This window comes from Lineus longissimus, chromosome 8, assembly GCF_910592395.1.
Source record: "Lineus longissimus chromosome 8, tnLinLong1.2, whole genome shotgun sequence".
NCBI lineage: Eukaryota > Metazoa > Nemertea > Pilidiophora > Heteronemertea > Lineidae > Lineus > Lineus longissimus.
Window position 1 is genome coordinate 19,910,272 of NC_088315.1, and position 16,274 is coordinate 19,926,545.

The 16,274-nt window shown below is 41.4% G+C and overlaps 1 protein-coding gene across 1 annotated transcript in view; it reads right to left on the reverse strand.

The window, feature by feature from the left end:
• The window catches only part of LOC135492910 (ankyrin repeat and KH domain-containing protein 1-like), a 37,183-nt gene that overhangs the window by 9,812 nt on the left and 11,097 nt on the right, over nucleotides 1-16,274 (reverse strand). The gene's annotated exons all lie outside the window — the stretch shown is intronic.

The window sequence follows — 16,274 nt, forward strand, 5'->3', positions numbered from 1 at the left end:
GAGATGGGTAGGGTTGTCATAGGAGACCTGGAAGGAAAGAGGGCTTGGCTAACTACTCTACCTGTTGTTGACGATACTCCTCTATTTTCTGAGTATGTTCCTGGATTACCCGGATGCAATCGTTGAGTTGTAGCATGTCAAGATGGTGGATCAAGACAGCATATCTGCCAACACTTATGAGGTCAAGTCTGCAAAAAAGTCATTGCTTACCAAGGAGTTGCCAGTATCTGACAAGAATAAGCACTCAAAGCCAGTTTTTTGTTCAATGTAATGATAATAATAATATAGTGAGCTTTTATATAGCGCTCTTCACTGTACTATCCACTGTATCAAAGCTCCTTACAATGGTAAACATTATTACCCAGCCTATCCAGAGACCTTTCTGGAGAACCAAGGGCAGCCACAATCTAGCGCACTCAAGGACATTTTAGTCCAGTTCAGAGTTACAAAGTGGCACCGACCGGGTATGTAGAAGTATGACTTTTAGGCATGGTTTATTCGTGTTTAAGGATTTAAGTCGTCATGGATAAGGGGATTGCGATCGAGATCTAATAAAACTATGTGTATACACGAAAAAGTCAGAATTCCAGAAGTATTCTACAAAAGTCAAGGAACTGAAGGAGTCCATTGAAATTTAAGAAAAAAATCCCCGTCGATTTATCCTGACTGTTAGTCGCGCAGTATACGAACAGGAAAGTTAAACTGGCCAATTATGAGAATACTAGATATCCATTAGAGTATAAAATGTCCGTGTTGCTGTTGCTCAATGAGTACATATCTGGACATATATGTACATCACCATATTGGTGGGTATGCAAGCGACATATAAACAGCTGACAGTCGACTTTTATCAAACATAGTTGTCGGTTCACTTTGTACATCTAAGCTTCGTCATTTACTCTTCTCACCAAGCACTTGCGATAATAATTCAAAATCAAAGATTGCCCTACCGTTCCAGCTTGGCCCAAAACAGCTTAAAATCACTGATTTCGTCAATGTCGCTGAGAGAAACTCGGTCAGTCATATAAAAGATTTGTTTTAGCTCTCTGAAGTTTGCCTTCGTCAGCATTCTGGATAGCTTGCACATTAAATCAGCGTTCAAGTCCTTGTCTGTTGTAATGACTGCATCTGGAATGAATTAATGGTAGTCAGTGGACTACTTTTATCAAAACCCGCATGCTATCGGCTTCATTGCGATCGACGGCAGTGTCGGTAGAAAACTGCTTCGCTTGAGACCAGAGTCAGTGGTCACTCAGAGTCTTGATAAAGATCTTATTCAGATTCGCAGACATAAACTTGTACATTCGTTTTTGGACGGCAGATATCCCGTTTACCGTTCAAAGAATGTGATCATGTTCTCACGTTTGAGAGAAAAGCCTAGTTTCTGGGTCACACTACATTCTTTCAATATCAAAGTGTTTTTCATACGGTTCTTGCCAACATGGCCGAAGGTAGGTGAGCAGGTGTATATCTTTGTCGATAAAAGTTTAAGGAAAAAACAGCCTTTCTATTCTTGGTCGAAGGTTGCCGTGTAATTTTCGGATCACTGGTTCGATTTCCTTCGCAAGGAATATATTTCTAGCGTTCGATTTTCGATTTATGGCTATACAACACAAACAGGCCTGTGTCTCTTATAAACCTGGGCGTCGTCTCTTGTTCTTCCCTTGACCCCGAGAGCTTAGTCTCCAATGATGCACGGTATGGCAAGCATGGATATTTGTTGATGAGCTGGGTTCATTCCAATCCTTCCCTGGCCATAACTAGAGCTGATCTCTTCTACATAAGTACCCCTTGGTTGACCTGGTAGGATCACATAGCATTACATAACAAAGCCTTACATGGGAAGCACAGGATGTTCCTATTGGCTGCTACCAGAAAACCACATGCATGAACATATTCATAGGCTACAATAGACCCCTGCAACTTACCACCATTTCCTTTAGCAGCAGCCATTGTTAGTATAGACTGACGTACCAGACACTTAACGAGAGAGGGGAGCGGTATTTCGCATCTGAAATATAAGAGAATAAGAGTCAATGCTGCCGATATTGGTAGGATTCCACCTTTTGGGGTTTAACAACGCATTCACAATAGTGCATGTCATTGAGTTCTAATATCAGGATTACCAATTAGATCTACAGCACATCATGAGTTGATTTAATTTTTGTTTTTGAATAACCTACCCATTTTCCCTTTCACTAGACTTACCGCCAACGTCACGATTTTCCCGACGGAAAATAGTTCAACATAAATTTAGCATGACATGTTCATAATCAGACTTAGTTTCGTCGCTTTCCATATACGGTAGAACCTCTCTATTAAGGACACCCTTGATACTGACAAGTGCTTAATTGAGACATGTCCTGATTACTGAGGCCAAATTCAATGGAAATGACCGATTTGAGACCATTATGCAGTGTCATTCATAGAGGCTTACTGGAAAAAACGGTATGGTTCCGCCTTGATTTCAGCGGAATGTACCGTTGATAAGTGGGGACCATTCATTATTCTTCTATCCAGTATCCGGCGTGTGCGGTTTTTAACTGGGAGTTTTGAACGGCCTGGTTGAAACCTAAGGCTGAAATAAGCTTCCATTGATAAATGTTAGCAGTCTCGAGTTCCCCTCGGGTTGTTGATAAATGTAGAACGGAAATTTTTTTGGCGGCATAAAATTTTCGCGAATGCCGAACGAAGGATATATTCGCGGCAGAATATTTTCACGAATCAAACTATTTATAGAGATCTTAGTGAATAGGCGCTGCAGTTTGGGTGGCTATATAAGAATACTCAAATCCACTGTCAGCAGGTGTCATTGTGTCAGTTATTAGACCTGCTCAATATAGCACACTAAGATGGGTATTTATTACTATTATGCAATAGTCATTCAGTGTTTTTCTACACTATGTATAATCAGGAGAGAATTGATTTGTTTTCGACCCTAGATTCCTTCCAGGCTCTTGATAGTGAACAAAAGTTATCTTTCCTATGTCATACAACCCAGAAGTATTAAGGTAGCAGGAAGGGTTGGGCGTTTGTGGTTTCTGAGTCTGAGGGGGTTGGTGTCTGTTGACTGTTAAGAGAGACTAGACATGGCGCCAGTCTCTCTTAAAGCACAGTCAACAGGCATTTGGTCTCAGTATTTGGGTAAGTGGAGAATCAAGGCAGCTCAGAGAGCAATGATTGAACGATGCTGTGGACAAGTCCAAGGATACTGCATCAGTCACGACCAACTTCTCATCAGAAAGCGTCACCACCAGCATATTCAATGTTCAGTTCCAACCTGTACCAGTCCAATGCACGCCTGTCATGGTCAGCAGTGGTCAGCTTAGCGCGATATGGAACATTCTTCCGAAACTCAAGCGAGGGAAGTCTGCTCATTAGCATATCTCGCGCACTGCTCCTTCTGGTCAAACATCGTAGTGAAATCGTAATGGAAAACGTCTGGCTTTGCGCCGGACATTGAGACTAATAAGTGAAGAACTAATAGGTAAAGAACTTCTACTTGCGCGAGACTGCTGTGATAAAATTATCATTGCAGAGACTCCTGTGACGTACACATATATTTTTTACAATCAAAAATGCCCTCAAAAGACGACATGGAATGATTATTTTATTGATATTTCCTACTATATACCTTCCAATTATCACTTTATACAAATAGATCGGCGTTAGGTCGCATGCTTTTCTTTCCTGGTGACACTATAAAGCAAAATAGTTGGAACCCCGTAAATGCGCTATAAGTCCAATAATAAGTGACGGTGACCCGTTATAAATGTTTCGCCAGCTTCGATTTTTTGCCGCTACGCGGCGCTTTGGGCCCTTGCGTCAAGGTGATACTGAAATATGTAAAGATGTTATCAACTTTATTACAACATGTCTCAATAAAAGAAAACACTCATACCAATACTAGGACAAATCGATTCTCAACTGACTATCATTATCATTGTCATATAATCATATCATCATACCAGTAGCCTACACTCAGTCTATTGTCGTCCCAATTTCACCAGTTTTATATATGTAGCCTATTGTCCTGTGCTGTGTATGTGTATTTTTTATATTGCATTGTCTTATTGTAAGAGCGAGCAATACAATTTTACTTACTTACTTACTAACATACTAACTGACTTACATTCAAGAGGTTTGGAATTTGTGACTGTTAGGGGTAATTATCATACGTGCTAATTGACAAGACTTTTCTTGAAATGGATATTTAGATGAGGTGTTTGTAAAGGTCGATTGTAAACCCCATACCGAACTGTGATACTCAACCGACCCATATTTGTATAGGCAACAGAAAATGTGGCGTAGATGTTCCCAAACTTTTTGAGGGTAGTACATGTTTTAGGAGATATTATGTGGAAATTTCAAGTATTCGTTTACTTTTGACCGAGGTGTACATGTATGCAAAAAAAACAACAACACAGAGCAAACGCCTACGTGCGTAAACCTGTTTCACGTCAAGTTGTTCAAACTTGTACGATCATGCATCGCCTCAATACCTCAATCTGACTTATATCTGACATATATACCTCAATCTGACGGTTGACATACTGTTTTATAAAATAAAACAAATTCAGATACTGAAAAAACTCTCTTCAAAGTCTTGTTTTAGTCGTCTGATCAACATTCCAGATTACGATCATCTTATCTATTGATTTCTTTGACATATTTGACATCACACATACCAAGCATGACAGGTATATGCCGCCATTAAATTATCTTCATTTTAACAATGTAAATAAATGTGACCCTTCAAACCAGGGCGCTTGACAGGTTGATACGAACTGTTTATTCATTATATATTGTCTGCCTTTTGTGAAATATGGGCACATCAATTTTTTTCTTTTATCTCCTGGTGACATTTAGGCTCATCTTCTGTGCGACGTGCGCCTGGTTTTGCTGTGACGGGTCACAAATAGTCGAATGCGAATTTGTTCTGTTTTACAATATGTAGCCAACCCGGCAGCCAATGAGCTGCATAAGAAGTAATCACCAATTCAGTTATTTTACCACGTTCAGCTAGTCTAAACAAAGACTTGTGTCACGACTGGATCTCTTTAAACTGTAACCTTGATTCCAGGAAGTTACAACATACGTAGATGGTTTACATTTGTATGGACTAAGAAAATTGACTTCCAGGTTGCTCGATGATCACGCAAATTAACTGTACATGCTGCAGGCCTCGAGTTCGTACACTCATGACATAACATGTGCTGATTTCTATCTGTATCCAGTGGTGTAAGAAGACTTTGGCATGATATACCTGACATGTGTCATTCCTGGAATGGTGGGATGGGTTCGTTAGGAGATTTTGTTCCATGCCAGACACCATTTCGTGCCCAGTTCAGTCATCAATGAATGCTACCTATTCCGCTGAAAGCGAAACCATACCGTTTTTTTCCAGTAAGCCATTCATAGAGAGGGTGTCCATAGTAGAGATGTGTCTACTAGGAAAAGTTCTTCTGCACATGCCCAAACATGTCAACAAATTCTCATTGCCACCATCAACTTGCCGGTTCATGCGTTAACATAAAAGCCAAACGTACATTTTGACGACTGGTGACGAAACGTACCGAAGCGGACCAGACCAGATCCACGCAAACCAGAAAGCATGTGATTATGTGATTTCCAATTCCAAGATGGCAACCATTGACTTCCTGGTTCTTATCTCAGCCTTACCGAGGCTATGGACTTCGAGACTATGATGAGATGAAGGAATAGGCTGTGTAGGTCCACCAGGTCCAAACATGTTTACACAGGGCCTACCTAAATTTCAGTGTTTTGGGATCCTTAGATCCAGAGGCAAAATGAGTAATACAAGTAAAATGTAAGCCGTTAGAAAAAGAAAGTTGCTAATTGAAGCCAAAAGTATACGAGCCAACCAGCTATCAAGATAGAGGTTCATCTCGACGACAGGTGACGGAGGGGTACTGGTCCAGATAAGATGAAAGAGCATACAGTCGCAAAACAGGTGATAATCGGAGAATGTTATATACGCACCTGAATTAGCTAAAATTAGGTAAAATACGAATACCAGTGTACAGCACGTATTCAGGACACGTCCTTCCCCCAGACCATAGGCCTGTTCAATGATCTAGATAATCATACCATATCAACTCAACGCAAGGACCCAACGCGCCGCGTAGCGCCAAAATAGCAAAGCTGGCGTAACATTTATAACGGGTCACCGTAGTGAACTCATTTTGGACTTCGAAAAGCACGCGACCTAACGCCAACCTATTTATGTAAAGCGATAATTAGAAGGGTAGGCATTATTTAAGGAGTTGTAGAGGCATGTTCCTTATGACGTCAGTTCATGCATATTAATGAGGTTGTGACGTATGTAACACACATATTAAATGAGAAAATGTGACCAATGCGATTTGTTGTAATCATTTCCGTCAACAATATTAACACGTGGGGTATTGTGTTTACATGGATCGGATGGAGAGTTTGTACAGTTAACCCACTTCTCCCCAATATCTATTCCACCTGTTTGCTTCAGGTTATGCCTCATGGTGGTGGTGGTGGTGGTGGTGGTGGTGGGATTGGTAGGAAGACTTTCCAACAAGATTGTAGTAATTAGAAGTACCTTGAGATTAAATTAAAGGGGAAATGAATGCCAAGCAAATTAAACCTTTTTTAACAATCGGCAAGCCTTCAGGCCTATGAGGCCCGGCTGCTATGAGGCTGATCAGACCAGATCTATTCACCTATCCCTATATATTCCTCAGAGCCTATACAACTATTAGAGTGGCATGCGGATGCTAGAATAAAGAAATGCAAGCTGATTCCTCCAATCAAGGCAGGTGGCAGCCCTGGTCACCGGTGAAAGAAACATGAAATAATAAATGTTGGCATTTATTAAACTAGTACATGTATGTTTATTGTTTAATGTTTCAAAGCATTTATGAGACAAACATGTTGTATCCGGATCCCCACTAATTTTGTTTGACTTTTTCAAGACATATATGATGCAGAAAAGGTAGGTACTCTACTCGAAGTAGGGTCTACTGGCACTCAAGCCTGCAAAAGAAAAGTCACACAACTCAAACAGAACATGTCATTTCCTACAAGTTCAGAAAAAAACACCATCCCTACTGTAAATTCCCATCTGTCCCACCAATCAATATAATGTAGTCCCAGTTTACAAAGACTTACTGCATTTATCATTTTCAACTTGAAAAAGTCCTGCTCTGTATCATTATACTAATGCCTTAGTCCTCGATCACATGATGGGCAGATCCAAACACCCCCCCCCCCCCCCCCCGAGCATGATCTCTAACGGTATATTAACACACATCCGATGAAAAGTTTTGTGGCAGGAGTCACACTCATTGAGGGTGAGATTTTTTCTCTCCGTCTCTTGAACAGGAAGCCTGCAGACACAGTTTAAATAAACATACAGACTCCTTGACATCTGTCATTTAGGCCATTATCAACTTTCCGGCCAGCACATCATTACGCATGCGTGTTATATAGGTCGCAATTTCATTAATATGCATGAACTGACGTCACGATGCATATTATAGGAACAAGCCTCTACAGCTCCTTAAATAATGCGTACCAATTAGAAGGTTCACTTATTAGTCTGACGCAAGCCAGGCGTTCTTTGTACAAGACGTTATCCACCACAATATATCTGGGCCGAAGAAACGCTGCGCAAGATTACCTCGAGCTCGAGCTAAGAACACATTATGCTAATAAGCATACTTCCTCATCAAGTTTGAGTTTTCCCAGAATGGTGCATATCGCGCGAAGCTCCTTGATTAGCCTAATACCATTAGGCCCCGCGTGGTGGTGCTGAGGCGGCCGCTGTAATCAAGAGAGTGAGTGGTTGAGTCACTCTAGAAGCCACTTGGTCACAACAAATGACGGGCCTAACCCACATTTCTTACATTTTCGCATTGCTACAATGAAAGACCTAATATTGAAACCACATGTCTGCCACAACGCAGAAAATGGCGATGGACAAGAACATTGTCAACCATGTTTTAAACGATCGGCACACTTGACTATTTGCTCTCTCGTCGACCTGCAACCGAGACTAAACCTTCTTTGCCTAAAGTCGTTCAATGTTGTTTCGACGCTTAGATAGTGTAAAACATGCGACTCTGATAGTACGTCGATTACGTCATTGTCAGGATCGTGGCACTATCCAAGTCCATCGAGGAAACGTAACGGCGTCATAATGATTTCCCTGACCTGACATCGGCCTCGGGGAAACTTGGCAATTCTGTAGTTTTTATTTTTTCCATTTCCTGGGGAATTTGGTAATGTGTTATGATATTGTAGTGTGGAAGGTGACTGAGTACAGCCGACCGTTGACTGGAAGTATCGGCCTTATTTTATACTGCGCTAGTCCTTTGACACTTACATTTTGTTAATCGCCTGGCCGAATAGCGAATTCTTCGGAAGAGCAAATCCATATCCCGCCGTAAAGAATTGCTGATCCCCAACAGTAAACTTGTCACAATTTGTATTGGCGAGGTATTCGAAGAAAGCCTTGTCACCAATCCACGCCCATTTCCCTTCGTCCATTAGCTTTAACTGTTCTCCCCAGGCCATAGGTCTTTGTGACATCCCCTCCATCATCGAGTAGACTTTACCGTAAGTAGACTGTGGATCTGATTCCTATATTGACAATTTTTAAAAACAAAGCAGTTGTAGATACCCAAAACAAAACAAAAAATATCATAAGGGCTCATCTCCACATAAGCCATTCACACGGCGTATTTCGCACATGGGGCCCTTGTCTGTTAGCATATGCGGTGTGAGACAGCAGGGAGCTTGGAAAATTTCTCGAAACGTCAACGTGAACGCATATCCCATTGTTCGACACCGTTACCAAGAGATCGAACAATGCGATATGTGTTCTTGTTGGCGTTAGGGGCTTTGCGGAAACTCTCTATGTAAGAAACGCTTGAAATAGCTATACCAACGAGCCGACTCGGTCAAATTGTCCTCTAACCCATATGTCTCATCAAGTTCATGTAGCAGCGAAGAGTTGTTTAGAATGTCATCAGTGACTTGAGAAGTGGTGCCGAGTGTCTCATCGACCATGCTGGTGCTATCAAGTCCCATCAAAAATGATCTATTTGAACCCTCGTCTCTTGTTATTGCCTGACTGCTAATACTCACGGTACCAACAGTTCTCACACTCGATGCAGCATAATTTGTGACTGGATCCCCAAATGTGCTCATGCTGGTCGTTCTTTCAGCAGATGTGACTGTATCCCCAATTGTCCTCACGCTTGTCGTTCCTTCAGCAGATGTGACTGGATCCCCAAATGTGCTCATGCTGGTCGTTCTTTCAGCAGATGTGACTGTGTCCCCAATTGTCCTCACGCTGGTCGCTCTTTCAGCAGATGTGACTGGAAGTCCAATTGTGCTCATGCTGGTCGTTCTTTCAGCAGATGTGACTGTGTCCCCAATTGTCCTCACGCTGGTCGTTCCTTCAGCAGATGTGACTGTGTCCCCAATTGTGCTCATGCTGGTCGTTCCTTCAGCAGATGTGACTGTATCCCCAATTGTCCTCACGCTGGTCGTTCCTTCAGGAGATGTGACTGTATTACCTATTGTCCTCACGCTGGTCGTTCCTTCAGCAGATGTGACTGTATCCCCAATTGTCCTCACGCTTGTCGTTCCTTCAGCAGATGTGACTGTGTCCCCAATTGTCCTCACGCTGGTTGTTTCTTCAGCAGATGTGACTGTATCCCCAATTGTCCTCACACTGGTCGTTCCTTCAGCAGATGTGACTGTATCCCCTATTGCCCTCAGGCTGGTCGTTCCTTCAGCAGATGTGACTGTATCCCCAATTGTCCTCACGCTGGTCGTTCCTTCAGCAGATGTAATTGAATCCCCAATTGTCCTCACGCTGGTCGTTCCTTCAGCAGATGTGACTGTATCCCCTATTGTCCTCACGCTGGTCGTTCCTTCAGCAGATGTGACTGTATCCCCAATTGTCCTCACGCTGGTCGTTCCTTCAGCAGATGTGACTGTATCCCCTATTGTCCTCACGCTTGTCGTTCCTTCAGCAGATGTGATTGAATCCCCAATTGTCCTCACGATGGTCGTTCCTTCAGCAGATGTGACTGTGTCCCCAATTGTCCTCACGCTGGTCGTTTCTTCAGCAGATGTGACTGTATCCCCAATTGTCCTCACGCTGGTCGTTCCTTCAGCAGATGTGACTGTGTCCCCAATTGTCCTCACGCTGGTCGTTTCTTCAGCAGATGTGACTGTATCCTCAATTGTCCTGACAATGGCCGTTGTGACTGTATTTCTAGATATTGTCTTCAGGTTGGTTGTTTTAGCAAATGTGACTGCGTCCCAAGTTGTCCCCGCACTGGTTGTTCCACCAGTTGATGTTACAGCAGATTTGACTGTATTTACTTCCACAAACGTTTTGTCATTTTTGCCGCCTCGTTCATCGGCAGTCTTGTTACTTCCCGAAGGCCATCCAGTCGATGGTACCACAACATACAACAAGATGAGGAATACCAAGCGGTGTATTGACATTATCGGCTCGTAAATGTTGATTTTATAGTCCTTTTTGAAGAATCTGTTGAATCTAAACTAATATGCATTCACTTTTCTTGGAGTGAAACGCAATTACCTAGATTTACTATATAACGGTTGATAATGATGTAATCATTCCAATGAAGTAATACCTATTCTTTGTGGACAGACTAATGAGCTACTTCAAAGTTACGCCGGCTCGTCTCATCAGGCGATAGGCAAATTTCATGTCAACACTTTCTTTTAAAAGGTGATTTGGCTCCTATTGGGGCGTATTTAATCACGAGGTGTTGTGCGCGTACGGAGCGATTAAATGTTGTCCGGGTGCGGGATAAAAACTGGTAGTCATCTCCAAGGCTGGGAAGGAAGGCAAGCTTAGACTTGGAGGCCTCCCGGTTCCCCAGCTTTCTCAAATCTTCTAGTAGCCGGTTCCACATTGGCAAATAATGAGATAGACGTTCACGTTGGCAAAGCAAGTATTATTATTATTATTATCATTATACAGTGGAACCCCGGTCGGCGACCACCCCGCTATGACGACCAAGGATCGCCGGTCCCGAATGGTTTCCTCTCTAATTACCATTACAAGGCCCCCGGTAATACGACCACCCCCGTACCCAGCCAGACCACGACCACTAGATTGGGCGGTCCCAATGACCAAATTTACCCCTCTAACCCGACCAAAAGGCCTAATTGGCGTAATCGATCGCGACCGCGTCTCCAATTAACCCGGCAATTAACACCTCGGCGCAAAGCTCTCTCTCTTCATTATTATAACACCACGGACAGTGGCTATCATGAGAATCCATATGAAAACTTTTGTACAGGCAGTTACTATCAGTTGAAAACTAATAAACTGCGTTCTACTAACGTTTTTTGAATCAATATATCCCTGTTTTTTTCATCATTCAGCCCTGTCAGTGTTAGACATGCTGGGTACCGACAGCAAAAAATCATGTGATTTGCATTAAGTCAGGCAGCGTTTATCACCGTTTTTAAGTCCAACATTTTTTTCACTAGTTTTTTTTCTGCATAAAATGAAGAAACATAATCAATCCCAAACAATTTTTGGCTTTGAAAATTTTTCAGAATTTTGAACTGATGAAACAATTCAAATCTGAAGGATGAAAACATTTCTGAGTCCAAATATTTTTTTCACTTGTTGTTTTTCTGCTCAAAATGAAGAGACATCATCAGCCCCCAAAAAATTTTGGCTTTGAAATCTTTTCAGAATTTTGAACATATAAAAATGTTCAACAATTTTGGCGAGAATACCTAATCATGCATTTCGTCTCCGGATTTTCAACTTCACTAACGTGACCATTCAACCTAGGTCCCATGAGTCATCATGTTACCGGGGTTCCACTGTATAGCGCATAATCCAACAGGTTTCAGTGGTTCAAAGCGCTTCACATTATTACCCCTAGCTATTGGCCTCTACATTAGGGGGTCAAGCTTTACGATCTGGAGTATAACAGGTCTGAGCTGCAGCTATACAGCGCTCAGGACTTACATTCATAGTTAGACTGTTGTACACTGAGAGCAATGTCGTTTTTGTATACAGTAGAACCTCTCTTAGCGGACACCTCTATATCAAGGACAACATCTCTATTAAGTACCATAGTTTTGGTCCCAAAGTGATACATTATTGTAGTTTATATAGTCTATTTGACCTCTCTAATCAAGACACCTTTCTATTAAGGACAGCACTTGTCAGTCCAGAGGTTGTCCTTAATAAAGAGGTTCTACTGTAACTTCTGTTAATTCTAAATCAGTCATTTGAGGGCAGTCAGACTACTGGGACAGTGTCACTTTATCTATACATCAATTGATTAGTCCCTTGGACCGATGTCTTTCCTAATTGGTATTGAATTAAAGGTATATAACGAATAATTACCATGAAATGGGATGCGTCACTCTTTTGTAACAAAGAGAAATATAATAGGTTGTCCTCAAGAGGATGCCTCAACGACTTGTAAGGCTAACCTGAATATGTACTTGAATCTCTCATCGTCATCATCATCACCACCAATCATCATCATGATAATGATAATAATGATGATTTTAGAATTATTTATCTCTATAAAAGAGAATGATGTACATTTTCGTTCACACATTCGTGATACAGTAAAATACAAGCGAATAAAGAATACATATCATCTACACCTAAAAAGACTTCGATGTACATTCATGATACAGTAAAATACAAGCGAATAAAGAATACATAATTATCTACACCTAAAAAGACTTCGTAAAAAAGAAAAGACATGATCAGCCCAAGATAGAAAAGTGTTTCCTCATCGTTCTGGCCAAAGGTACTCTGTTGAACTCAGGAATGCGACCATATCACATTTACCGAAAGAAACTGGTGTTGCACAACTCTATACTGAAGAAACTGAGTACATTATGTATAGCTCTCTCAGACTTATTATAAACCGTTGTACAGTGGAGTCTATTTCAATGGGCCAATCACAACGAGGATAGCTCCCTACTACAGCCTCGGTCTCATGAATGTTCGCCTTTTCAGGTTTCATATTTGCAATACATCCTCAGGCGCATGGTTATACTCTCACCGAGGTTGGCATCTCGCGATTTCGCATTCCGCATCTCGCGGTTTATAATAAGCCGCTCTCTCACCGTGTCAACTAAAGTCGGTCAACTATGACACCGGCTGCCCAGGGCTGTGTAACATTACTATTTGTGATCACACTGTTACAGTTTAGTGACAAGAGGTCAGCCAAGTACCTTTGGCCAGGCCTATCTGAAAAACCACATTGCACCAGGTAGAAAAAAACGTGAATTTACACTTTTGTTTGAAAACAAGATCTCTGGCGGTCACATCATTGCAAGTTGAATAATCCTACAATAAACCGCAATGAGTTGAAAAACCAATAGGTCATGACACTGTCCGTAAAATGTGACTTGCTATGTATTCTGTGCAATGATAAAAAAAATCTACATTCACTTTTAATGTATGCATGGAAATTGTTGGAGTAGAGCACAATATTTGCAATTTTACTAGGATTGAATGTCTCATGACGAGCGAGCATTTTCACGATTTTGGTAGATAGACATTTTGTAAACCAAATACTATAAAGAAATTGAGTCACCTGGAGCATGATTCAAAGCTGATCTCATCTAAAAGCAACGCTCATTCCGCCATGAAGGCATCTTCACCCCTCAATGTAATGACATGGCTAAGCTTACAGACAACGCAACGAGGGCAATACCGCTAGAAGTTCAGTAAGCCATGAAGGAGGAATACACCACATTCCGCCATGAAGGCATCTTCACCCCTCAATGTAATGACATGGCTAAGCTTACAGACAACGCAACGAGGGCAATACCGCTAGAAGTTCAGTATGCCATGAAGGAGGAATACACCAAATCACAAAAAAGAAAACTCTGGTGATTTCACCCAGTAGGTCAAACCAAGACCATGACCAAGAGTGGGCCATCTGATCGGAATTGATCAAGTAATGGCAATTTTATGCCTTTTCAAGCGCATCACGTTAATTTGCCCTTACTTCGCAACTACAAGAAATCAGGCTGAGTCGATTCCACAGTCTGTTGTCTTCAAAGCCCGCTCACACCCAGGTCTAAATTCTCATCGTTGTACAGTCTTATCAACGGATCACCAGAGTAAATCTTGATAAACCGACTCCCACGAAACACCTTTCAACATGGTCGATGCCTAAACCGGCAGGGCAAATAGACGTCATGCGAGTTTTGCTAGCAGTGCAATTTTTCATGTTTTTGACATGAAATAAGGCAAGTGAGAAAAACTCCTTCAATGACAGAACGAACGCGGAGGGGAGAAAAAGAACAATAAAAAGCTCGAAGCATCTAAGGTGACCAAGGTTCATCATCAAATTAGCACATCTTATTTCATTAATTAACTGCAAATTAGTATAATAATGGCCAATACATGTAATTGTCATCCAAGGTATCACATAATACAATCGTTGGCGAATCTTGCTACTTTTTATCACTTTCTGATGAATAACAAGACATCAAATAAAAAAGCTGTACTTCGATCAACCGACAATGAAACGTAATAGGAATAAAGTCTTAAGCAGTTCAGACAAGGCAAAGCGAAATACTATTGAGTGGACCCTTTGAGGAATCTTCGTCTTCCTTTTTTTCACAGCGCGGGACGTCATCGCGTCTTCGCTGACTGCAGACAGCGTATCTCATTCAGTTTTGTTTTGTTGTAGAACACTTCAGAATCGTGTCCCATATCAAGATGAATCAATCTTTTTGGACACATATCACTCCGGAGTATATAAGCGTAATTGCTTCTGGACACAGTTCAAATAATAAAGATACCATAGTAAGCCTCGTCCCAAGTCATTGCGCATCTCCGCCAATTCCTGACTGAAGGTTGGATTGTAGTTAGTAAATTCGTTCCAACCTTTCGTCAGGAACGTTTTATATATACCGGTGCGATCCACCAACGAAATATCACGAGATCTCGTAGGGAGGCACGTAGTTTTACCAGGCTGACTTATAGTTAACCGAAACTCATTCTCTCTTTGATAATGTAATAGGTATCACCACCACATGTCCGACCGCTTGATATCGTATTACCGCTCTTTGTCTTCATTGATTTTTAGCAGCTCTCCTCAGCATCTCTGCTACCTCTCTGTGTCCTCTGTCTTCAGCCAACATTAGGGCAGTTCTTCCCCTCTGTAATGAAGAGACATGAGAGAGATCAATGCCACAATCATAATGTGACCTTGAACTTCTTGTTGCTAACATCTTAGTTATTTCAAGAACGAAGATGAACCTCTCCTTTGGAATATACAGTACATGTACTAACCACTTTTACATATCACTTATATTGATCTGAGTCTGTCTCAAAGCGCTTTACAATAACAAACGGTATTTTTCTATTTATAGAAGCCGTAAAGTGTTCTGAGAAAACTGGTGCAAAAGTTGGTATATGTGGCAAACTTATGTTATGGGTCAAAAGGGCGTTTAGTTAGTCTCATCGCGTCGCATAAAAAAGAGGAGCTTTAATAGTTTCTGAAAGATAAGATAAAGGAATGCCTTGAGGACAATTGTTAAGGGATGGAATCAATGACCCCCCCCCCCCCCTATTTAGTTTCCGCAAAATAAGAAATAATGTTTAGTCCGACTTACGATTTGCTACTTCATATTATCGAGCATACCAGGCATGAAAATGAAGCCATTAGTAACAAAACATCAACCTGATACCCTGTCTCCGATGTTATGTCTGCATCAGCTTGAATCATTTCTGTTATTATGTCATTGTGACCACTCAATGTGCGAGTAGTGCCGTACAGCCGAATGAATGGATTGTCAAAGATGATAGATAACAAAGCAACAAGAAGCCATGATAAGATTCATTCACATTGTTTCATGTAACTAAACCAAGAGGAAAGACTGAATTATCATAAAAATGCATCAGAAACAAAAGACTTGAAAACACGAATAAGTCAATCATCTCAGTCAATTGACAGTGTGTTGCAATGATTAATGTTGACCGTGAAATGTATTTTCAAATGCGGGTTGAATTGCAAGTGCGCGCTCTCAGACTTATTTTGATGCATCAATTTTCCATTAAAACGAAAGGTGTTGCCGATAAATATTGATTTTTTGGAGAGGGGGTCAGCAAATATTAATTTTTAATGCAGATTCATGACGCATTACTATGTAAGTTTATCTAGCCTCGTATGGAGCCATCAGCTCATTGCCATGAATCTGATACTCTACCGAAGTTATGATGT